Consider the following 25866-nt stretch of genomic DNA (forward strand, 5'->3'; position numbering starts at 1 on the left):
ATTATGTCTTTCAATTTGTAGATACTGTTCCCTTTGTTGATTTCCATTTTCAATGAAGCTGTCCACATTTCTTGGCTCCACCTGATTATCATTCCCATATATCATTCTATCAGAGTTAAATATACTCTGTGCTCCTAACACCTAGTATGGCCCAATATGCGATTGAATTGGGGTAGTATTTGATTCTGCCACACTGTACCAAAATCCTACCTGTGGCGAATTGCCAAGAATGGGGCCAGTTGTAGGTATCCCTTTCACTGAGATCTGTCAATTAAAATACTGGTATTTGTGATGTTGATCCTCCTTGTATTGCCACACGTTTCTGATTCTGCATTGTGTAATTTTGTATCTGTCCCGTCTCCAGTGCCATGTTTTGCCCTGACCTAATTTCTGAAATGACAGGGCACGTTGTTGTCTATTTTGCTTTCTCCTTTGACTCCTTGCATTTATTTTCAGTGTGAGAAACAACCTCCTAAATGTTTATGACTTGGTCCAGAATCCAATGTATACTCCATTCATTTGTGAATTCACAGGTTAACTGGGCTATTATCTCTTTATGAAGGCCCGTGAAAGTACATGCTGTTGAACTTGACCGAGTTAACATCACAACTCACATCAAACCTCAAGAATGCCCTTTTTAATGTTTGTAGGAATTGTCTATGCGACTCATCTGGGCCTGCATATAATGCAAAGGCTGCCCTTTTAGCCTCTTGTAATGTCTTGTAGGCGCAAAGCATACCCTCACATCCTGCTGATAATCATCCCATACTGAAATGTTTTGCTCACTGAGACTATGCAGAAAACCAGTATGTTCTTGGTTAATTGTTAAATGGAAAAAAAACTGATAGGCTGTTCCTTTGGGATTTTTAATGTCTCATATCTTTACAGACCTCTGCTATATGTTCTTCTATTGTCAAATGTGAATCCTTTTTAAAGGGCTTTACCAATACTTTAAGTGATTTCATAATCTTAAAGTGGTCAAACAAATATAATTTTTTTGTGAACAGTAATTATGTGTGCTTTCTATCACCTCTCACCCTGCAGTGTAGGAAGCCCTCTGGTTCTGTCGCATGACTTATCTCTCCCTCTCCACATTATCTGTCTATTTGGATACAGAAAGCTGGCTAGTTCTTACTTAACAAGCGTGCATTGCCTGGCCTAGTTCCCAGACTGTGGCTTGGCACAGATCCACTAAGTGTGTTCTGCAACTCACAATGCTGTGAATGCAACACTTGCCTCCTTAAATCTGAGTTTTGCTGCCTTTCTTCTCTGAGCTGTGTATGCAATATTTGTGTTTCATCATGAAATGTGTACATTTTGTACTGTTATTTTCTCAATTTTATGATTAAACTCTATTTATGTAAACTGTCCTTTGTAATCAGCGATTACTTTTAGACTTCTATTGCCCTCTGCCATTAATTGAACAATCTATGTTCTAGGCTCTGTATATCACAAGACCAATGTGTGCTATCTATATGCAATTGCTACATATCTTTTATGGTGAAATACCTGTCCATTCGAATCTGAGTTGATTCACTTTTTAAATGATCAATATTTTCTGAATCTTCCTGTGCATGCTTTCTGTCACAATGTCACAATACTGTGGGGCTGCCATTAAATACAACAATTGATCCATAAAGTCATCACATTTAGCTGGCATCTGCGAAAGCAGTGACTGCCTCTCATCTGATGTACCTTCTCTCTGAATAATTTATTTTAATGTAATTCTGTCAATTCACACTGACATGTCAGCATAATTTGTCTATATGCATTGTTTTAAACATGTCTTGTACTCTCTGCAGGATTAACTAAAGTTTTGCATAAGTCTGCAACATTAATCTCGGACATGTCACCCACTGTTCGCATAAAGCAAAGTGTGTCAACTCAAAAACCACTTAACGCAGCACCATTGACAAACACAATTCAACATGTAGCCAGCACACTATTGTCAAATACAATGCTGCCATGCCTGACTAATGCACTTAGCTAAACGTTTCCCAGCCATCAAATCAAATATGTTGGACACAGGGAGTCCAGATTCTTCTCTTTCTGACACAATTTCATACCACAGAATCATAGCTAGACATCTACAGACCTTGTACTGTGTATTTAATTCTAGATGCACATTTACCTCTAGCTGCAAACCAAAAAAAGGAACTAGACACAATAATAACCACTGCACGCTTTCACAGTTGTGCACTTTTAATTTTAAAAATTATCAGAAAGAAAACATAGACAATCAAATCTGTTCATATTTGGTAAACATGGAAATGTGTAATGTTTGCATTAGACACATGAAATGAAGGAAAATACACTCTGTAACAATAAGCAATTTGCATTTGGCAGCATAGCAATTCAAATGTAAGTGTTTTTTCTCTAAACTGAGACACCCTAACTGGCACTCTGGCTGTGAGAGGAATGCATTATGAATACAATTTCAGCTCTCAATTACCCCCCTGCCCTTGCCTAACAGTGGATAAGTAGCAAAACTATGAGATTACAAGAATATGAGATTATGACCCCTGCTGCATGAATGAAAAAAAATCATCCAGATAATACTTTGGATTCTGGCTACTTCTTCAATCCATTGGTACCAGAAGGATTACAGATGTTCTGCCTTCTGTGTCCACTCTGACACATTGCCAATTAAAGTACCTTTCAGAAGTGTGTCCTTATTGATTGTTGACCTATTTATATTCACACTGAATGCCCTGCTTTTTGGGATGATCGCTTCAATCTTTACTCACCAGGCCTTACCTGCAGCCAAGTATGACTGAGCCCATTTCTACCAAGACACTGCCCCTTCAAAGAACTCCCTCTGCAGCCACACCTCTCTCCTGCCCAGCTGAGAAACCCCCAGAGACTGCTACACAGGACAGCTCTCTCCTTTCAGCCAGTCAGCAGCATCTCTATATCTCCAGAAAGCTGCATAACTTCTCTTTCCTCCGTTCTCCCTCTTTTGAACCTCTTAGTGAAATCTGTCTCTTATTCTATGTGTCCATATATTTTCTTTCCCATTTTCCCATTTTCCCAGCCTCTTCCTGGTCTCATCTGTCATCTGTCACACCATGTGCCAGAACCTTCAAGCACCCATCCTGCCCCCTCTGATTCCACTCATGTAATTTTTCAGCCTCTGGCATAAATGGCTTTGGACAATATTCTGCATTACACATCCTCTCAATAATGTTGCACTTTGCATGTTTTCCTTCCTTCATCTCTTCCTGCTCCACACAATTAATGTATATTCTGAAGACCCATCATGCTGTTAAACAGCACACTCTGACTTGCAAAGCACTGCTGTTCAGCTTACAATGTTGCAATATTTTCTGAAACTGACAATTTTAGTCTGCCTGCCAGTGCTAGCCCACTCTATTTTCAACACTAAGTGTTAGAACCCAATGGCACCCCCCTTATTACTCCCAATATTAAGAGTTAGTATCAATGCTATCTAACTACATAAAGAATATACTGCACAAATCATTTAGCTCATATCCTCTCTTACAGGTCCCATACTACAAATAAATAAAAGTGGTAATGTCATTACAAGGCAATGTATCAAACATGTTACGTCAAATATAGAGCAATACATAAAAATAAGACCCCAAATCCCATGTTCAATTTACTTTTTTTAACTCAAATTCATGCACCAATGCTGCTAATACCTGATAATTCCCATAGACAGTCTGGACAACTGTATGAGACTTGTGTGGAACATTTAACTCTCCAGCAAAATCATTTGTGCATGCCTGTCCTTTGCAAACAAAATGCATGTGGGATTATCCAAACGTTGGCCATCTATCTGCCTACAAAACACTCATATTCCTAAAATTGCTTTGCCATTCTTCACTTCCTAGAAAATATAAATTCTCAGTGCGCTTGGCCTTCTCGACATTCAAAACAAACATGTTTATCACACTGTTATGGCTTTCTCCTGTGCCATCAAAACAAATGCATGCCTAACACTACTCTGGTGTTTTAACCCCACCTAAAAAGTGAATGTTGGGTTCTCGCTGCTTTAGCCTTCTCCCTGGCCTCCAAAAAAGGCATCTACCCACTGCGTTACATTGGATTGGTGTATTCCTTCAATACCACATACATTTATGTGCCCTATGCCTCCCACAAAAGTTATATCTTAATTCTCAGAGTCTCGCAGGGCCTTTTTATCATTTTACTACTACTACTCTAACAGGCCAACAAGTTTACTGAAGTTAAATGTAACCACCTGCAGGATGGGAAGATGACACAAAAAATGAAAAAAGTAAAGGATCCCTAGAATGTGATGTCACGTGGGGGACCCTTCAAAACAAAATGTAAAGAATGTTGGTAACTACACGAGCAGAGCGGTGTTGGTGGTCTGTTGAGCCCAACACACACACAATACAGGCACAAGCCGGAACTCCGCTCAGCGCTGGGAATAAAATGAAACAGCTGGTTGATCCTGCCTTTTTTGTGCACTCCCCAAAGCCAAGAGGGACACAACATTCACCTGCGCAACCAAGCCCAGGACATCTTTTAGGCGGTGATGCCCTGTTACCAGGATGGACGCCGCTCATGATCACTGCCATGGCCAAGGTACATTCATTGACATTCCCCATAAGGGGGGGGATCAACATTCATGGCAACCTCTCAGGTTATGTCTACCAAAGCAGGGCTGCCCAACCAGAAAGGGGAATGTTATGTGAACATTTTCCCGCCCTCCCGCCAAGGTGGGCCTTACAGACTCCCCTGGCAGGTAATGGTGCACACAACCCGGGTTGAATAAGAGACTGGGCCCCCTCCACCCTGTTGAAATCCACACACGGGTATACCTGAGGCACACAGCCGGGTTCAAATATGTAAAAGCAGCCCTCTACGCTGCTGCTGAGTTGCTGGCAACTTCTGACATATGTAACCAAGCCTACACAGACTTTGAGGGCTGCTGCTGTCATGCCTGCCGGCGAACACCGAGAAGTAGCAAAAATAAGAGCTGCAGCAAGAAAGGGTCTTGAGACAGCCTTGGCCAGGCTGTCTCTGTAGTAATGATTATTTTTTTATATAAAGACACTTTACAAGAACTCTTTATATTTTTAGAACAATGGGTCTCATTAGGAGTGTGGCGGCCACGGAATGAACGGTGCTGGTAAGGGACTGGCACCGTTCATTCCGGGCCGCCACATTCCGAGTTCTGCAGTGGATCCCGCTCTTCATGCCTGGTCAGACCAGACGTGCAGAGCTGGACCCGCTAGCAGACCAGGATGCTAACAACGGGCCCGTCATTAATGGCCCGTTGTTAGCATCCTCCCCATTCCCATTTGAGCCCTAATGGGACTCAAATGGGAATGGGTATGTAACAGGTCCGGGTTCCACGAAAGGAAATTACCGGGCCCTCCAAGGTCGGAATTGCCTGGTAAGTCCCCTTTTGCGGGACCTGGATGCGGCCCGAATTTGGGGGTAGCCATGCCCTTATTATGGGCATAGCTACCACCAAACTCGTAATGAGGCCCAATGTGTGGTATATTTTTGAAAGACTTTATTTTATATTTTCAACTAAGTTTTTACACGTTTTAAAGTACTCTTTCTAGTGGTAGGAACTTTTGTTGATTGTTTTACAAAGCTGCTTAGGTATAGATAAAGAGTGGTAGATAGTGCCACTAGAAACCCCCATTTTTAGACAAAAGTTAAAAACTGCTGGTACACTTGGGGGAAATGAAATTATCTATCTATCTATCTCCGAATGGAACCTTACACCAGCATTTCTTCGTCTGCATTTCTTCGTCTGCATTTCCTTGTGTCTTTTTTTTGTTGTTATTTTGATCTAGTGTTCCGGTCCTAGAGGGTAAGGGTAATCCTAATCTTTGCCTTTCCAGACCACTTTCGTTTCCCACAGAGCTGCCCCTAGGATGATCCCTTGCTCGGGTAAGCTAGGCTTTCTGGAGATAGGTCTGAGGTGAGTTACGGAATTTAAATAAGAGAAAAAGTGTAAAACAAAGTGTATTGCTGTGCCCGCCTGCACCTGCCTCTCATTAAGTGCGTCAGGGCCAAACCCGCTACATTAACAGCACGGTAGCTATACACACTGCATTCCCCATTAACATCTAAGGTCCCACCCCTGCGTCATCAAATGTCAGCCAATGCGGATGAGAGTTTCTACTTCCTTGCCTTTATATATATACGATCTTACTCACTTGAAACACATATTTCGGGCAGTGGGACAAAAAAACAAAGATTTCGACTGGTTGAAACCGGTAAAAAAAAAAAAGACGTTTGAGTTTTGCTCGAACAATCTCGCCCATGTCTGCTTAGCACTCTGACTTTCGAGTCCATTTGGAACCCGTTTCAAGTGTGCATCTCATTAGTATTAAAGAGGTGTATTGCAAACAACGGCCCCCCTCTTTTTCTTAAGATTGTCAGTTTGTGACTTTTCCTGTGCCAAGTGCCCGGAATGCCCTAGAGACAATAGACCTTTAGCAGGGCTTTGTTTTATGGACGAAGAACTGTTTCTAAAGTGTGCAGCTTGTAAACAGTAAAAGGGGACGTTTGCAGAATGTTCTCTGCCTGCGCTAATGGTGTCATTTAATTAGATACTCAGAAAATCACTTCTACCTTTCCACATGTTGTTAATTTTGATTAATTCGTGCTGGCTTCGCAGCACGCACCTCCGAGGCATGTCAATACACGGGGATTGGATTAAGGGCAAGAGGGACGGGAGAAGGGAAGCGGGAGGTGGGAATGGAGAAAGGTACAGACGCATTGAGCAAGTAAAGTGTGTGGGAGAGAGGAGGGGAGGTAAAGGTGGAGCGCTTTATGTGGGAAGATAGAGAAGGCTGCAGAGGAAAAGTTGTGCTGAAAAAAGAGAGTGAAACAAGAAGGCAAATACACATGAAGGGCGTGATTCATGGAACCTTTTCCTATGGGATTACGCCATTATAATACGCTTCCATGAATCAGGCCCTAAATGTAAGTGAATGAGGTTTAATGTTTGAGTGTTATTTGACCTCTGTGTAACCTGTTCACAGGTGCGAACATGTTGGGGGCATGGTGAAAAAATGAGTACTATTTTTGAGCTGTGTTTAAAGATGTAAAGGCAGGCGCTCTGTTACCAGTCTTTAGCTTCTCCTCCTAACACATGTTTTCATGACTTCATCAATCTTCAGGGATGCTGAGTTTCTTAGTTAATTCAGGCAGGTCTGCATTTCTTTTTCAGGTGTGGCAAGTTAATTAGCTTTGAGGATTCTGGTACTTGTATTTTGCGTACTTGGTTTTGCTGGCAGGTGACTGGAAACAACTCCCTCCATAGCACACATCTTTCCCTTGATTGGGGGAGGGGGAAAGCCATGGTTGTGGCTCTCCAATGTAAGGCATGATGTCCCTGCTGCTACTGCCTTTTGAGCCCGGGACTCATGGAACAATGTTTAAAGATGTAAAGGCAGGCACTCTGTTACCAGTCTTTAGCTTCTCCTCCTAATGCACGTTTTCATGACTTCATCAATCTTCAGGGAGGCTGAGTTTCTTAGTTAATTCAGGCAGGTCTGCATTTCTTTTTCAGGTGTGGCAAGTTAATTAGATCGGAGGATTCTAGTACTTGTATTTTTCGCACTTGATTTTGCTGGCAGGTGACTGGAAACAACTCCCTCCATAGCACACATCTTCCCCTTGATGGGGGGAGGGGGAAAGCCATGGTTGTGTCTCTCCAATGTAAGGCATGATGGCCCTGCTGCTACTGCCTTTTGAGCCCGGGACTCCTGGAACAATGTTTAAAGATGTAAAGGCAGGCGCTCTGTTACCAGTCTTTAGCTTCTCCTCCTAACGCATGTTTTCATGACTTCATCAATCTTCAGGGAGGCTGAGTTTCTTAGTTAATTCAGGCAGGTCTGCATTTCTTTTTCAGGTGTGGCAAGTTAATTAGCTCTGGTGATTCTGGTACTTGTATTTTTCGCACTTGATTTTGCTGGCAGGTGACTGGAAACAACTCCCTCCATAGCACACATCTTCCCCTTGATGGGGGGAGGGGGAAAGCCATGGTTGTGGTTCTCCAATGTAAGGCATTATGGCCCTGCTGCTATGCGAAAAATACAAGTACCAGAATCCTCAGAGCTAATTAACTTGTCACACCTGAAACAGAAATGCAGACCTGCCTGAAAAGACAAAGTAACTCAGCCTCCCTGAAGATTGATGAAGTCATGAAAACGTGCGTTAGGAGGAGAAGCTAAAGACTGGTAACAGAGAGCCTGCCTTTACATCTTTAAGCATTGTTACAGAAATCCCGGGAAAGGCAGTGCAGCAGGGCCATCATGCCTTACATTGGAGAGCCACAACCATGGCTTCCCCCTCCCCCATCAAGGGGAAGATTTGTGCTATGGAGGGAGTTGTTTCCAGTCACCTGCCAGCAAAATCAAATGCGAAAAATACAAGTACCAGAATCCTCAGAGCTAATTAACTTGCCACACCTGAAACAGAAATGCAGACCTGCCTGAAAAAAACAAAGTAACTCAGCCTCCCTGAAGATTGATGAAGTCATGAAAACAGGCTTTAGGAGGAGAAGCTAAAGACTGGTAACAGAGCGCCTGCCTTTACATCTTTAAAATATTGTTGAGCTGTGCGATAATAAGATCAATTCAACTTGCCACGCGACCACTTCTATTCTATTACATTTTTATAAAGCACCAACTCGCCTGCAGGCCTCAGAGCGCTCACATGACAATACAAACAAAAACATGGAAGGCTGAAGGCAGCAAGGTCATGGTGAAAATATGGTCAGAGTCCAGGGTAGAGAGGGGCCCTTCCCACTTCCTTGTCACGCCTAGAAACACTTGTGTACTTGTGACTTATCATATCAAAAAAACAAAGCCTATGCAAACTTGCGTACAATGCCATGTTTGCAATGTCCATTCCATACAGATGTTGTTTTTGCTCTGGTTTATCCATGTGAAAGTTGGTGGAATATTGTCCGACACCAGCGCACAATTGCGTAGTGCGGATGCGCCTTATGTGATGGGCCTTGATGTTTAGGCGCGAAGTAGCCCATGTTGATGCAGACAGCGGATCTAATTTGGAAGGCTCAGATTGATCACACATATTTACAAGCTCAGGGTCCTCACAGCTGGATATTGAACCGTATTCACATACAGCTGATCTCAAGAGGGACGCCTGACCTAGCCTGGGTTCTGTGTCTAGATCTGGTCCATTAAGATAAGCTGAAAGGATCGCATGGCGGCAATCACTAACACAGACACCATGTAATAGCATGGCAGTACCCATTGCTACGGATTTCTATAGACACCTGTAGCCCATGGCACACATTGGGCTAGGCTAGAGTAGGCTGCTCACTTGTCTTCGGCGAGAAATAAAGAAATAAAAAGACAGAAAACACTGTGTACGTCAGATATTTATTTTATGTAGTGTATTTGTAGTTAGTGTTTTTGTATCAACTGCAACAAACGTACCTGGTATGAACCTTCCAGCCTGGCATCTTCAGCGTGGCCATGACACGTAACTTGGGCATTTATATAGCGCTACAAACCCTCAGGAAGCATGAAAGACTGAGTTTGGCCCTGCCGCATTCGAACCTGCATCAGCAGGATCTGCACAGATGCCAAAGCAAGCACTCTACTCGCTGTGCTATCGGACCGGCTACTTCAGCCAATGAATCCGCGGACCATGTGCTTGGGGCAGTCCTGTTGAAGATATGTGCGGCCCGAACCTGGCGATGCAGCCATGTCGGGTGGGCCCAGAAAAAATGCACTCCTGAGCCACATATGCAAGGTGGGGCCCAGGATGTGAAGAGAGGGAGGAGGTGACTGAAGCCGGCCTCCCATGACAGGTGGGGCGGTGAAGACAAGTCGTGGCCCACACAATCCTCATGACTGAGTGAATATGGAGCTCCAGCACACCAGCCAGACCTCCAGAGCCCTGAAGAGTGTGGACCCACTATGCTGCTGCATGGAAGCGAGGGGCTGGGGCCCGAAATTCAGCTGAGGCAACACAGAAACATGTGGTGAATGAAGGAGGCGTCCCCATGGCAATGGAGATGTCACCAAAATACAGAACACTCCACAGGTGGGGCAGTTACACCGGCAGCTCCCCAAGGCTTGGGGGCTTCCAATGATGATCAGAGTGTGCTGTGGTTGCGGCAGTCAGTGCAGTGGCACCCCAGAGAATGGGGCTTCCACAAGGAGATCACAGCCACCTGTGGGATGTTTTACCCATGCAGCCAAGCCCTACCATAAAATTGTGCAGTACTGGCATTGAAAACATCATGATGGCCAGAACTCCCCAGAGAGTGCACAGGGAAAACATGAAGAATAGGCTGCCACCTATTTTTGCGTATGCTGTGAGCACAGGAGGGCACTGCCTAAAACCACCATTGGGCTACACACACAGTAGCCTGAAATCATTGGGAATGGAAATGCTGATTGGCAGAAGCAACCCAGAGCTGTTGGGAATTCATTTTCTTGAGGTCTAAAATTGCTAAAATCATGGCTCACAAAACAATTAAAAAGATCCCACCTCCTTGTTGGGGGGTCAACATCATTCTCCAGCAAGAATCTACATGAATCTGAGGTTCACAGAAGTGCATCTATATTTGAACAAAGTATATTTTGAGGATTGCTTACTGGTAAGGCATCTGTCAAAAATGGGTGCAATACCGGTGCTTGACACTGCCCAGCGCTAGCGATCTAAATTCTGACAGGAGACCTGTATTTCTGAAGCTAAACTGTAACCAGAGTTAGCTGAGACTTCAAAGGCTGGCTGTCCCCGGGAAGCCTTCACACATAGTCTTCCCAGCAACAGCACAGGAGATCACATGGTCATGTTAACCAGATGCAGAGTGGCACCCTGGTCTGCTGACCTCAGACAAGACAATAGACTCTTTCAATTGAACAGAATATGCTGATTTGGGTGTGCCTGAACAACTGCTCTGGGGGAAGGCAAGACATCTGATCTCTCTGAGTCAGAGCCAACTTCTGGAGGCGGGGACAAACCAATGGGTGTACTGCAGTGGAGGCAAATGTATGTTTTATTAAAATGCTTATAAAATATTGTATCAAGCTGACAGAAATGTACAATTTGGAGATTCTTAATATGAAGAATTCACTCACAATTTGTGACTAAACTGGACGCTGTGGGATGTTCTGAGGCCAAACCCTATAATTATTAATATTGTCACTGCTGGGTTTATGCTAGAAACCTAAGAACTTCCAGTAATATGTGCAGAGAGGGTGTGTACCTCCGTGTAAGATTTGTTGCAAAACCAATATGGCAAAACCCACTAAAAGCGCAAAATGTCGTCATTTCTGAACCCAAGCTCGTAGAAACATGTGACTTGAACCAAACTGTACCTTAAGCAATCGGTCATGCAATTTAGGTAATATTAACAAGTTGTGTATCTTGTAATTATGTGTTTTATGAAAAATAAGATATGCTGTATGGACACAAAGGGGAGTGTCCTTTCCTTGAGCCATAAACATGACTCCTGATGACTCATTCTGACTCACAACTCCGTTCTCCAGTCAGGTCACAGTAAATCCTTTAACCTATCAGGATCCTCAGAGGGTTGGGCATAGAAAGACAGCCTTCCCACCCTCTTTCAAAAGACATAAAAAGAGCCACTGAGACCCAGATAGAGACACTCAATTTCCACTCTTCAACTGATTCCTGTGCAGCACTTTGCTGGATGACTTCAAACCCAGATAGATCCAGAGACCAGACTCTAGAACCCAGATATAGAACCTAAAGCAGGGGCCTAACCCAAAAGCTGAACTCTTCAGAGGCCCCAGAATCCAGCAACCTAACTCAACTATTCAACAGTCGGGCAAGCTGTTTGATTCTGGCTAGAACCCTGTGCCAGAACCATATCCAGACCCAGATAGCAGAGCTGTATCCAGACCCAGACCGCCGTGCAGTGCTGATAGCAGACCCAGACCAGACCGCTGTGAGCAGAACCAGTGCCAGAGACTGTCCAGTGGCGACAGAACCGCAGCCCAAACCTGACCAGATCCGTGACGAGGTCGCATTCCTTCCAAAACTAGGAGTGAGTATCCAGTCTAGGAACTGTACAGAACCAATCTCTTAGTCTAAAGTGATCCTATCCCATCCAATTCAACCTGTCCCGAACTGCATAGAATTTTGTGCCCATCCTGTGATTTCAAAGCTGTAAAAGTGTCATCTGTCATTCCAAATCCTTATAGTTTTTCCGTAATCGCGCTTTACACACTCGGAAAAAGTGCTGCGAATTGCAAGTTGGCTCAATTTCACCACTTGTAAAAATAGCTGCTTCTTGCTTTCCACTGCTGAAATTCGTTTTCACTCTTATAATCATTCATGAATCATTGCTAGTGTTGACCTGAACTAATTTAAAGTAGCTGTCACCTACCCTGAATCTCCTACAGGGAATTAAAATCATTTTTAGCATATTTGTCACTTCATTGCAAATCACCATTAAAAGTATTTTGCCTGTTTAAATCACCCCTGTTTTCTCTAAGCTTGCTGGGGGGAAATGGAATTTGAACTGCATTTGATTGTATTCCTGAAAACTGTGTGCTCTTCTTTCCATCTCTTTAGATTGCATAAGGGGGGAGTGAATTGTCACAAGGGAAAAAGTGATCATATTATCTCTGGTTGAAACCATATTGAGTGTTATTTCTGTGCTGCATTCTTCCCATCATTGCTTTTCCTTGAAACCATACAAAGTATTCTCTGCTACCTTATCCTTTCTATACCAACTCCTAACTACTTAAAGAATTGTGCTACTGTAATATTATCCATTGTTGATCACTGTCATATTCATAAGCGTGCTATCAAATATTAATTTATTCATAAAAGTGTGATATATATTGTTTAATTTTTCAAATAAACCTTTTAATTTGCAAAACAACCTACTTCTTGGCTCAGTGAGGTCAGGGGATTCAAAGAGAGGGGCGTTATATAAGGGTTCATCATCCAGATTTAAGAACTTGACATAAAAATATATAAATAAGGGCTTCCATTGGGCATCCCAGACTAGGCATTGATTTAGTTGGATTGCTGAATTGAAGTCACTTACAGGCTGCACTGCTGTCCGTTGTCATGCCGCAGTTACCACAGCCGCCCGAGGCACCTCGACCAGCATTCCAGATCCACCAACCAGCACAGAGACAGTGATTCTTGGCCCAAGCCGCCGCCCCGAGCATGCTGCAGATGTCTGTCTAGCCTCGCTTACCGAACTGCCTGGTACCCGCAGCAGTCTCCTGCCACTAACTCTGTCTCAAAGTGCTGTGAAGTGACCTGAAACAGACTAGATGCTGTCAAGCAGCATGAACTTCTTCAGCACCAGGTACATTGTGGTTCTGCCCCCCTGGTCCTAGGCCAAAGGCCCCTAGAGACAGTTACAACCCTTTGCCCCCTTGGTGCTGAAAGAAAATAACCTTGAACAGTAAGACTGATTATTTTACCAACTACCCTCCTGTCAGTATCCAAAGTGCATCCCTTTCCTTCATGAAACTGTATGTCCTCTTTGTTCCTTTACAGGGTGGGCTGTATTTTGTAGTGTGCTAGAACTGTCTGTATTGATAATAATAAAGTAGATATTTTATACAACCTTGACTGGACAGTCCCTTTTATCATTTGTTAATAATTTTATTTTTGCTGTGTTGCAACTAACCACGATCCATGAACTTACAGAGATAAGCCTGCCGTTCCGTCCACCTTACCAAAATTGAAGAAGGAGGTCTTATAATTCACTTGTATTCCAATCTGTTCTGATCCCTTCTGGTGTACTAGAGGTGTGAGGTTGATTGATGGTTTAGAAACCGATATTCATCTCTGGACTACTGGTGCACTGGAAGTTGATTTGTCATACATCCACCCCTTCACAGTACCTTGGGGTCTTTCCTTGGGGCGCTGACTCTGGGCATGCGAGTGCTAGGCTGCTCCTGATGGTGACTGGTGGCCATAGCTGGCTGCAAGCTTGGCTTTGTCCATGGATGACTCCTGCTGGGGTCCTGGGCCTTCTTCATCCTCCAGGCGGTGGCCCACTAAAGGCTCCTGATGGAGCCTAGGCCGCCTTCATGCTGCATGGTGGCCATGTCCACCACAAGGAGCCACTGTAATTCACTGTGCTGCCCGCTCTACCAAACTGTCCTAGGCAGTTCCCTGAGTGCATGGGGACCACTCACACTCACTGCTGCACCTGCAGTATTTATAATAATGTGGGTGGGCCCAGTTGCCTGGGGTTCCCACCCAACATCACTGCAGCACCTGGATGCCATTTTTTTTTCAGGCAGCATCTTCGTTGCCATGGGGATGCCTCCCCGCTCACTGCTGCTGCCTTGATTTTCAGGCCTGCCTCCTCCGCAATGGCACTCACCTTCATCCGGGCCGCCCGACTGATGGTGTAGGGCTTCCTTACCTGGGCCGCTCAGCAGAGCAGCCTGAGATTTCTCTGCCTCCTCTCTTCACCCATGTTGGCTGCCAAGTCCATACCCAGGACTTATTTCTTCACTGCTCCACAGGCTTCCACTGTGCCACTCTGCTTCGGGAGGACTTTAATGATGACGCCCCAACCTGCTGGCCAAGAGGTGGGACTTTGGGGTCATGGCTGTGCAACGCAATCAGGGCCACCCTACACACGTGGTCCTGGCCAAGCTCTTCTTAATGGCCCAGGTAACCATTGTCATGCTGCTTGGGCCGCAAATGTCTCTGGGCATGCCCGGTCTGGCCCCCGGGCAGGCTGACAGGCGCCACAGCCTCAGGACGGCCAACCTGCCCTTGGCATAGTAGCTCAGCCCCTTTGAAACAGTCTCTGGGGGGTCTCCCACACTCGCCACCCATCACTAATCAAAGGATTCAGGCCCCAGGCGGCTGCTAGAGGTAGCAAACCCCCATTTAAGTCTCTCTATTTCCCTCTCCAACTGTCCTTTTCTCAACTGTCATTTTTCAAAATCCTCCCGTATTATTTTCTTTCCCTTGCCAAGCCCATTCTTGGTCAGGGGAGTGCTTTCCTATTGTTCCTTTCTTCGTTTAACATCACACAAACACACACATACACACACACATGCGCGCATGCACGCCAGCACACACGCACACACACACCCACCACATTTAATCAATCTTTTCTTTCCCTGTCTGTGTCTTTCTTTTCTGTGTTTATGTTCCCTTAGAGGGCAAGCATGTAAACAAACTTGAACCCTGGCAGGAAAGGGGAAGTGGCGGCCTCCCAGTGGAGCTATCTCCCGGTCTATGGGTAGGATGTAGGATTCTGTTCCATGAGTTCATCCTAAGGATATACCTTTGACCTCTCTAATGAAGGAGCGAATGACAGGGCAGATCCCTCAGAAGGAATTAACACCAGTGGAGCAGAGATGAAGGACTTAGAGGAAGTAATGTTATAGTGTTATAATTTTGAGCTTTTAATGAATAAAAAGGGATAACTAAAACTGTCCACCTTGGTGTCTATGTCCCATTGAAGGAAGAAGATAAGAAATCATGACATAGCCCATTGCCTGTCTTAATATTAATTTTATTAGCAGTCTGCATAGTGGACCGTATTGTTCAGCTGGTCTGAGTTGTAGAGGTGGGTGGTTCCCTGGTCCCCGTGGATCCGCCCTTGGCCTGGGGTGAGGGATGTGCACCCTCTTCCCCGGGTCAGAGCTGGATGAAACAGGTGCTGCGCAGGCCTCGTCCATTGCAAAGCAAAAGGGTGGACAGGATATCGAAGTATCCATGTCTCGTTGCCCATTTCAAAAGTGTGATGCAGGAGCATTCTTTGCACTGACAAGGCAGCGACACAAAGGTGGTTTGTAAGTGGTCTTGTATGTAAATAGTCTTGAATAGCACCCTAGTGCCACTGTTTGTTGCATCGTTGCACGTGGCTCTGTAAGAATATAGGGAATGGGGGTATTAGTGGGACAACGGGAGAGGCAGATGTGCAACCTATGGTGTTGGTGGGTCGCCGATTGGAAATGCCCTGATCCTGTTTGCTAGTGTAATTTTACGTGGTTTTGATGGAAAAACTTCCCATTACATCTTCCATTTCGTGTAGGGAATCATTTCCAAAACGGCGTGGCCTAGGAAACTCATACAGAGAAGTTGTCTCTTCAGGTTTGACCACATAGGCACCATTTTCATGAGACCTGTCAAATGTGCATGGTTTTATCGTAACCCTGTGCTTGTTATTTCTGAGAGAGCTCACTGAGACACCGTGGTGTGCAGGGAATGGTGAGTTATGGAAGAGCTGGTATCTCTTATAAATCAATAGCTTTGGGTAGAGTAGCACCTGGCATGTGAATGACTTTTATACGGATGCAATATACGAGGCACTTATAAACGATTCTGATGTGGGAACGGACAAAGAGGGGAAACAAAGAACAAGGATTCGGGAGAGACAGGAGAGGAGAACGAGAGAGAGGGAAAAGAGGATAAGAATGAGAGAGAGTTGGAGGCTGACAGAGAGGGACATTAGAGCATGGGGGTAGTAGTTATTGAGGCAGGGAGGAAGGAGGTGGGGCGTGGGGGAAAAGGGGAGGTGTAGAAGATCCTATGTCTATAATCAGAACCACATTCAGCTGTGCTGACCTGGGGAGAAATGATTGTTCCTGCGGTTTTTCAAATCAGCTGAACAAGGCAACATTAAAAGGTCACTTTGCTCAGAGAGAGAGAGAGAGAGAGAGAGCTGAGAAGACGAGAATGGGGGTTGGTATTAGAGGAAGAAGATACGTGACAGAGGGATTAATGACAGGATGGATGGAGAAATGGATATAAGGAGAGGCGAGGAAGGAAGGGAGCAAGGAAGAGAGAGAGGGAGGGAAGGGGGAGGAGGAAAGGGGGAGAGTGACAAATCAACTTCCGGGGCACCAGTGGTCAAGGGATGAATATTGGTTTCTAAACCATCAATCAGCCCCACACCCCTAGTACACCAGAAGGGATCTGAACAGATTGCAAACACAAGTTAATTATACATCTCATTGTCCAATTTTGGTAACGTGGATGGAACAGCAGGCTTATCTCTGCAAGGTCGTGGATCGTTGGTTGCAACACAGCAAAAATAAAATTATTACCCAATGATAAAAAGGGACGGTCCAGTCAAGGTTGTATAACATATTGACTTTATTATTATCACTACAGACAGTTCTAGCACACTACAAAATACAACCCACCCTGTAAAGGAATGCAGAGGACAGACAGTTTCATGAAGGAAAGGGGATGTGCTCTGGATACTGACAGGAGGGTAGTCAGTAAAGTAATTCATCTCAATAGTTCAATGATACTTGGTTTCAGCACAAAGGGAGAATGGGTCAATATACCTCACATGGGGCCTCCGGAGAATGACCAGGGGGACAGAACTACAGTGTACCTTGTACTTGTAGAAGTTCTTGTTGTGCGACAGGGTCGAGTCGGTTTCAGGCCGCTTTGCAGTTTCTGCGACAGAGTTCAAGATGGGAGACCGCTGAGGTTATCAGGTGGCAGGCAGTTTGATGAGTGACGCTGGACGGATGAGTGCAGACTGGACTACACAGTGGCTCGGGGTCAGTAATCGTTGCCTCAGTGCTGGTTGTCAGGTCTGAAGCACAGGTCAAGATTACTCGAACAGCGCGAGTGACTGCTGCATGGCAACTTTCAGGTTGTAGTCTGTTGCAGCTCGAGGAGCTCAACTGCCTTGAAAATGTATGAGCTTAAAGTAGACGCTGGTTTATGCTTGTCGGTGCACTCCTCCTAGCTTCTTCGCTGGGCTCATGTCATCCTTGACACTACTCACCTACGAAGCTTGCTTGCAGAGCCTTGCAGGGCATGCTGTGTGCTGGCTGGGTACCAGTTCTAGAGCTGCTAGAGGGTCCTCTGGATTCAGTATCTCCTCTCGTTCTCTGGGAGATGTTTAGGCGAGGGATTTTGCTTCCCTCTTGGAAATTCTGGCCTTTCTTCACTTGCGGAAGCTGTAATGCAGACTGTATCTTCAGCAAGGGGTCGCATTAGTCCTTCTTGTTACTCCTTGCAAAGTTTTCAGGTGATCTGCCCTAAAGAGGAGCTCAACCCATGAACAAATCCTGGGTCCCTATCAACAAGTTTCTGTTATGTGTGAGGTCATATCCAGAGTGCTTTGCAACAGGAAAGGTAAACGGGTGAAAACATGCACTACTAAGTACCACCAATCGTGTGGCCTGTTGTGGATCAAAGGGTCTCTCTGATTAATGGAGCTCTCTGTGGTTACTGATAAAAGGCAGGTCTCCTTTGAAGTTGTGGCTATAACAGACTTTCTGTATCCATCAAATTGCATACCCTTCCCTCTGAATAGGGATGCCCCTGCAGGGATGACTACTGTAAACAGTTGTCCCAGACATGCCATTTCACTGCCCTTGATACTAAGGGGCGGGAGCTGACTTCAGGTTGACATGGATGCATATCAACAAGGTGTTTCCTCTCCTTTTTGTCAGCTCTGTGACAAGGCCTCTCGCAGGCCTGCTTCAATTAACTCTCATCAGTATGCACTGCCACCAGCAGGGCTCACAATGGCCGAGGTGGATCCATGAAGCCTTTGATAGTTAATTAGGGTGACCATGGCCGGAGGAAGCTTTGCCCTCCTCCTATTGCGATGCTTTCCTGTGCTGCTGGCTGTCACATTCCAACTAAATGGGACAGGAGGGCAGCGCCTGAAGGCTGTGTCCACTCAGAGTACAAATATCTATGTGTTTGTTGTGTGGTGAGCATAGGAAAATGTGTGCAGATTAGCCCACACATTTTCCGAGGTTGATCTCCCATCATTCACTTTCTTTAAAAAAGAATATCAATAAAATCTCATGCGAGAGGGAGAGAAAGAGAGAGAGAGAGAGAGAGAGAGAGCTAGAGAGAGAGAGAGAGAGAGAGAGAGAGAGAGAAAGAGAGAGCTAGAGAAAGAGAGAGAGAGAGAGAGAGAGCTAGAGAGAGAGAGAGAGAGAGAGAGAGAGAGAGAGAGAGAGAGCTAGAGAGAGAGAGAGAGAGAGAGAGAGAGAGAGAGAGAGAGAGAGATGAGCTTTTCTGGCCCATAGTGCAATGTCCCAAGCCGACAGTGCATCAGTTCCAACTTCCAGAACAAGCAATCTCAATGCCACTGTCCCCCTCTTAATTTTGTCTATGGGATGCTGTGTGAAAGCTGGCGAGGGGAAATTTCTTTTTTGCACTTTCTGGGAAGGTTGATTACATATTTCCACTCACAGAAGCATAGATGAATACGCCTTGGACCTGGTGAAGGAGTGGAAGCAAAGGCAGCCTATTATATTTATGTGTGTATTCAAATAAGGTGCAGTGTATGTGTGTGTGCTACAGTTTTTGTGACTGGGTTAATGTGTTTGAGTTGATTTGCAACAGTGCAAAGTATAGGTGGAAGGATGTATCTCTGTTCATGTGTGCAGCTACATACCTGAATCTTGTGTGGACTTGCATTTGTGTCTTTTGTTGGTCACATAAGAGGAGACTGTTCTGGACAAGGCAATAGAAAATGGAAATGGATCAGAGACTTAGGGGGTCATTCAGAGTTGGGTGGTAACAGTAAAAGCACAAGTATTTGGCAAATACCATTGATTTTACTGTCCACCCAATTCAGGTTTTGATCAAAAACCATTGGTGGTATTCCATGGGAATAGCAGCAATGGTATTTGAGGCTGAAAATCCACCTATTTTTACCTTCAAGTTGGAGGTAAAAAATACAAACTGGCCTCAAAATGTTTAAATCTTTAATTGTACTGTACACAATGGAAGCACATGTCCTTCATTCAAAATGTTTTTATTTTTTTTATTTTACAAAGGGCCGTGTTAAGCCAAAAAGGTTGGCATCTCTGATTGCCACCTGATCCATATAAATGGCACTGCTGTACATCATCCATTTGTCAGTTCACATTGATGCTGAAAATCATGAAAACAAATTTTAAACACATCTTCTTTACATTACCGCCATCAGAGGTGGTATTTCTGAAATAGCACTGCAGGTTTTCCAGAAATACCACCTTTGTTGGTGGTATAATCTGAGTAGAGAGGATTTTTAGAAATACTACCGGAGGTTCTGGTAACTTTCTTCAGCAGTATTAACATTTCTGTCCAACTCTGAATGAAGCCACTTTGTAATCTTCTACCTGAACATTACATCGTTCTAGGTACGTTTTCCAACTGTGTCCAAAAGTAAGTGCCACAAACAGTACAACAGCCGTTTCTATAATCACTATGTAAGTAGCATCTATATGTGCTATTCAGTGTGCATTTCAACTCTTTTTGTATGAACACTGGTGATCAAGAAATTCACCGAAATATAGGGAAAGCAGTCATACAGAATCATACCAACGACATATTCTAATAAGATATGGAACTTTACTTCCTTGGCAAGTAGGAGTCACGATAGGCTGCTATGTATTGTAACTGACCAACGGTGTAAGGGGAGCAGTGGTGCTAACATTACCATTCAGTGTTACATCATGTGTTATTCAAATGCATACATTGCCACTGTCCGGTATGAACATGCTCCTGTAGCGTAGCACCCTCTCCCTCTTACTCACTGTGGAGGCCCATGTCTGGCAGCCAGCCAGGCACATCTACAATATTGCTGAAATCAAGATACAGAGAATCTGAGCAGGCTTTGCAGCATGTGGTTCCTTTGTAGCATGGGAAGGAAGGAAGGAAGGAAGGAAGGAAGGAAGGAAGGAAGGAAGGAAGGAAGGAAGGAAGGAAGGAAGGAAGGAAGGAAGGAAGGAAGGAAGGAAGGAAGGAAGGAAGGAAGGAAGGAAGGAAGGAAGGAAGGGGGGAGGGAGGGAGGGAGGGAGGGAAGGATGGAAGGAAGGAAGGAAGGAAGGAAGGAAGGAAGGAAGGAAGGAAGGAAGGAAGGAAGGAAGGAAGGAAGGAAGGAAGGAAGGAAGGGAGGGAGGGAGGAAGGGGAAGGGAGGAGAGAGGAAGGGAAGAAAGAAAGAAAGAAAGAAAGAAAGAAAGAAAGAAAGAAAGAAAGAAAGAAAGAAAGAAAGAAAGAAAGAAAGAAAGAAAGAAAGAAAGAAAGAAAGAAAGAAAGAAAGAAAGAAAGAAAGAAAAAAGAAAGAGAGTCAATGGAGAATAACTACAGTTTGGCTCGGTATGACGTTGTTACAACTACAGAACATGTGATTCAATCAAGAATATTTACACAAGTAGAAAACATATATTAATTGGGCACCAAACATTATCAATGGAGACTGCCATGGCAAATGGATGTCCCCCCCCCCATCCCGACCCAGATCATTGTACAGTTGAAGTTTCCAACCCTGCTTTGTTGGAATTTCAGCTTCAAGTTAAAAGAAACTGGAGAGGTTTTCTGAGTTGGCATGGCTATGACTTTCCAAATATACATCTTGACCTTGCAGAAACATAGTTCACAGTAATTGTTTGCAATTTTCTGGTGGAGAAATGATCTTTGCCTTTAATATACAAAATTTGAAATACTATTTGGGGTTCTAATGTAATTTCCAGCATGGAATTATCTGCTGCATTTTCCCTAAACCAAGGATTCAAAGCAAATATGCTAAGAATTCCACACCATTGGGGATGGACAGTTATTTAGAATTCCTTTCAGAGTGGCATCAGGCACAGCTGTTTTTCAATGTCTGATGTCTCATATGCTAACTGGTTTGCCAGGGGTAATGGTATTCCAGGATGACATTCTAGCATATGGAAGTAGAATGAGAGTACATGATTAACAGTGTGAGACTCATTTTTCTAAGTTAAATAAGAAAGGTTTGACAGTGGTGCTCTGTCAGTGGTGCTCTGCCAATGTAAATTATGAATGGTAGGAGATAATTATTTAGGTCAGACCTTGACCAAAATGGTTATTAAACAAAGGGTGGGTGTGGTGAATGCTGTCAGAGATGTTGTCTCAGCATCCATCAAGGAAGAATCACATTAATGTCTTTGGTTAACTGAATTTTATAACACATCTATATTGAGGATCTAAGAGATCACATATACCTTAAGCCAATTGATGAAGATAGATGTCACATCTGCATAGGCAGATTCAAGTGAAGAAGTAGTGAGGCCAGTGAAAGATGGGATTTGTGGTCCATCTACTTTCGGTGGATTTGTGCCAAAGTGCCAATCCCTTGTTACTGCTGATGCATGCAACAAAAGAGTAGGATCTATCTTGTCCTCAATTGGAAATTGTTGCATCTTTTGTCTGTGGGGTCATTTACCAGCCCTACAGAAATCCCCTGCATCACAAAACTGCATTTTAGAAGTTACAAAAATAATGGCTGCACTGCATCTGCTGAGCACATATTCCCTTGCATCACAAAACTGCATTTTAGCAGTTACAGACATAATGGCTGCGCTGTATCTGCTGAGCACATATGGGGCGAGATGGAACAAAGACACCCTGAGAATGGCAGCAATTATTTTCTTCATGAGAATCCAAAGAGAGGAATTCCAAGGCAGAGTGGCTCAGCGCTGCTGTGTGTGATTTGCTAAAATGTAAAGCTGCACAAGAAAATGTTCTGCGTTTAAAATGACTTTGCACTGGTGCTACTTTCATCTTTAAACATCATCCAGCTTGGTTTTAATAAATCACAGCCCAGCCATGTCCATCTATATTCAGGTTGAACACTATCAAATGAGGGCCATTCCTCCCTGAACTGCATTATTGTGTCAAGTAAAGTATGTGAAAAGCAGGCAGTTCATTCCAGTCTGCATGGCTAACATTCACTTTGAAAACAAATTAACACATGCAAAGCACTTCAAAGAAGCTCTTTCTCTCCTTTGCCTGGTGTCAGTTTCAAAGAACCCATTTCTCAAGCATATCCCCATGTATAGAATTTGACCAGAGCTATGAAAGCCTTCAGAATGAAAATTTGACGAAAACCGCAAAGCAGTAAAGTGACATTGTGAAACATCAATAAGAAATAATACAGTAAATTGCCCAGAAACACAGCTGTACATATTGGGGGGAAACACTGCAACAATATAGTTATATTTAACTCTGTATATTTTATTTTTCCTCACAAAAAGAACTTCAACAGCCTGGCTGAAGCTCAGGCATTCCTGTTAGACCAGTTTTTCTTAAAGGCCAAATGTCTCACCTCCCCATGATTTGATACTGCCAGGGCAGGGACCCCGTTCTTTGGGCTGAGAAGTGTGATAATTACAGGGTGCCTCAGACTGAATGACAAAGATGCTCCCAAGATCAAAGGGGATTCTAACCCATGTGTTTCCCTCAGAAGTGTGAAATCCCCTGCATTCAAACTGAAAGACTTCAAAGGACGAGTCAAGACAACACCTGAGCAAGCTGACCAGGGAAAGATATTTGCCTGGGCGGTTGGAAAGGCTGCCCACATTTGGGAACAAAGCCAGCTCATTTGAATTAAAAGACTTTTTACATTAAGACATTTATTTCAGTAATCTGAACAAGCAGTAATCTGAAATCATGATGGTTTTTTAATGTATTTTTTGTATCAGCAAGATGAGACGATATGGGTCTTCCTAGCATGTGGGGGGCGTGAACGGCATTAAAGAGGCATTTCTGAGGAAAGTGTACATGACACAAATGTAAAATTTGATGGAAATATGCCCGACACTGTTAGGCTTGTGTGTAGCCATTTGTAGAATTTTAGTTGAAATGTTTTCCATAGAAATTGGAAAAGAGTGCAAGGGCAAAGCAAGATCGCACAGAATTGGGGTTTGAAATGGCGTATTTCTTGCAAAATATGGGATCTGCCTATCTGATTTTCATGAGGATAACAATTGTAAATATAAGCGTTTTGTTTCATAACTAATTTTGGCAAAAGTAACTGTGGTGAAACAAAGCACAACATAAAACACCCACCCTAGAACTGATGTCACTCCCCTGGATCCAATCTGCTTGCAAGGAGGCGGCGACATCCACAGCCTGACTTATGTCATCTTAGAGGTATGTCCAGGTTACTTCGACCAATTAGAAAAATAATCCTTTGATGTCATCCTGCTTATAAAAGGAGGAAGCATAGAGAGAGTCAGGACATTCAAGATTCAGAGATTCAAAACTCCGGCATTCAAAATCCAGAGATCCAGATATTCAACATTCTCCCTGCAAGACTCCAGACTCTAGAGCCAGACCAGAGGTAGCTTGATCCAGATCCAGGCAGAACCTCCTATCCAGGCAGAATCACTTATCCAGAACTAAACCCTACACAAATCCCAATATTCCGGGAGAAAGGAGGAAGGCTGTGCACCCGTTTGGAAGAATCCAGTGACAGTCCTTTCTTTGCCTAGCTGATGCACCCCACTGTCCACTGTGAGCAGACCCCAGTTGTCAAATGTTCTCTTCCTTAAAAGAGAGCCCAGTTGTTATGCAGTGACCAGATCCTTGTCCCACTGTCCAGAGACCCAGTTAGCCATCCAAACTACCCAATTCAAGTGTATTTTGTAAGTATCTCCCTCCCCAGTAACCAAAATGCTGCATACACCGTTCTGTCACCTTGCACTTCTGTCCAACCCTATACAAATCCTATAAATACCCTAGTAACTCTTAAATTGTCAGAATCCTCTGTGTATCTTGTCCTTAGAAGAATCTGTGTTAGTCTCCATGTGTTAGCGTAATTCTGTTCAAATAATTTCAGTCCTTTGTGTAAGACCTTAGTAATATTTTGAATAAATTAATTAATTTCCCATAGAGATGAACGCGGCCTGAATAGGATAACCTTGCAAACTAACCTCATTGCGTACTGTGTCTTTCGTTAATAATCTAGCCACTAAAATATAGTTGCAGTAGAACAAATCATTTTGCTAACAAAACCGAGTTTTCCTGTGAAAGTGTTTCCCTTTTAAAATCCGATTTTCCTTTCCTATAAAGAATCCCATACTGTCACCCATATGGAGTCACCCTTTCACTTCAGTCTCATACCTGTTATGTGCCTTTGTAACTCATCAGTAAAACCGATTTCTGATTTTGACTGTTTAGCTCATTTCTTAAGTTGTTTGCTTGTTTTAAACCGGTGAAAACTAAGAAATTGTAATTCTGCCACATGTGATTTCTGCTGCACTGTTTTCCTTCCCAGGGTACATTTTCTCACCTGTATGCATATGTTTAGTACCTTGCCTTGTAGCTTGTAGGTTTTCTTGCTTCTTTAGTACAGCCACACAAATTCCTGTCTTATCCATTCAACCGCACACGTAAAATAATTATTCAGTGAATTCCGAGTGCCATTTTTCTCATTTTCAAGGGTTTTCAATCTGATTTTGGCCTCCCATTCTGGGGTGGTAGGTGGGATTTCCAATCAGATTTTTGCCTATTACATCTGACTCCTTGCTACTCCTCTCCACCCACACAAAATAAACTTGGTTAACAGGGGTTTGGGGGAGTGTTGCAGGGGGAAAGGCATAACAGTTGTGCCATTTTTTAAAGTATTACCAAAAAGTATTCTTGCTTTCATTTTTGCATTGATGTGTCTGATGTTAGAAAGTTAAATCAAGTGTGTCCTATCATTTTGCTGTGTAATTATCACCACACTGGTGAGTGGTGCCCTATATTGAATCTGTTTGAGTTTTCATTTGAATTTGTAAAATAAATAAATATTTCATAATTACACACTGGCCTGGTTCATGGTACATTGCGACATGGGGTGTCATCGGGGGGGAGGGGGGGTGAGACGGGATGGCAGCCTTCTCAAAGCAGCATATGAAATTAATAAACTTGAAAGCGTTTTTATTGTGCACCAAATCCCTGGCCAGTGGAAAGAGTGCTGGTCTGGAGTGTGATGTGTCTTTAAATCTGTGACATGTGTTACGTGCTGTGCCTGAGACAGTAGCAATATATTCTGTCCTTAAAAATAGCTATTAAGTTGTTGGTGTGCTGTGCACTTTTGGCAGTATGTGTGGTGAAAAAGGCTAGTCCCCAAGTCAGATCGCAAACATTTGGTAAAATGTGAGTTTGATCAAGGTATGATCCATGCATGCATGTAATTG

Source organism: Ambystoma mexicanum, chromosome 10 (genome assembly GCF_040938575.1).
Source record: "Ambystoma mexicanum isolate Mex_15411 chromosome 10, UKY_AmexF1_1, whole genome shotgun sequence".
NCBI lineage: Eukaryota > Metazoa > Chordata > Amphibia > Caudata > Ambystomatidae > Ambystoma > Ambystoma mexicanum.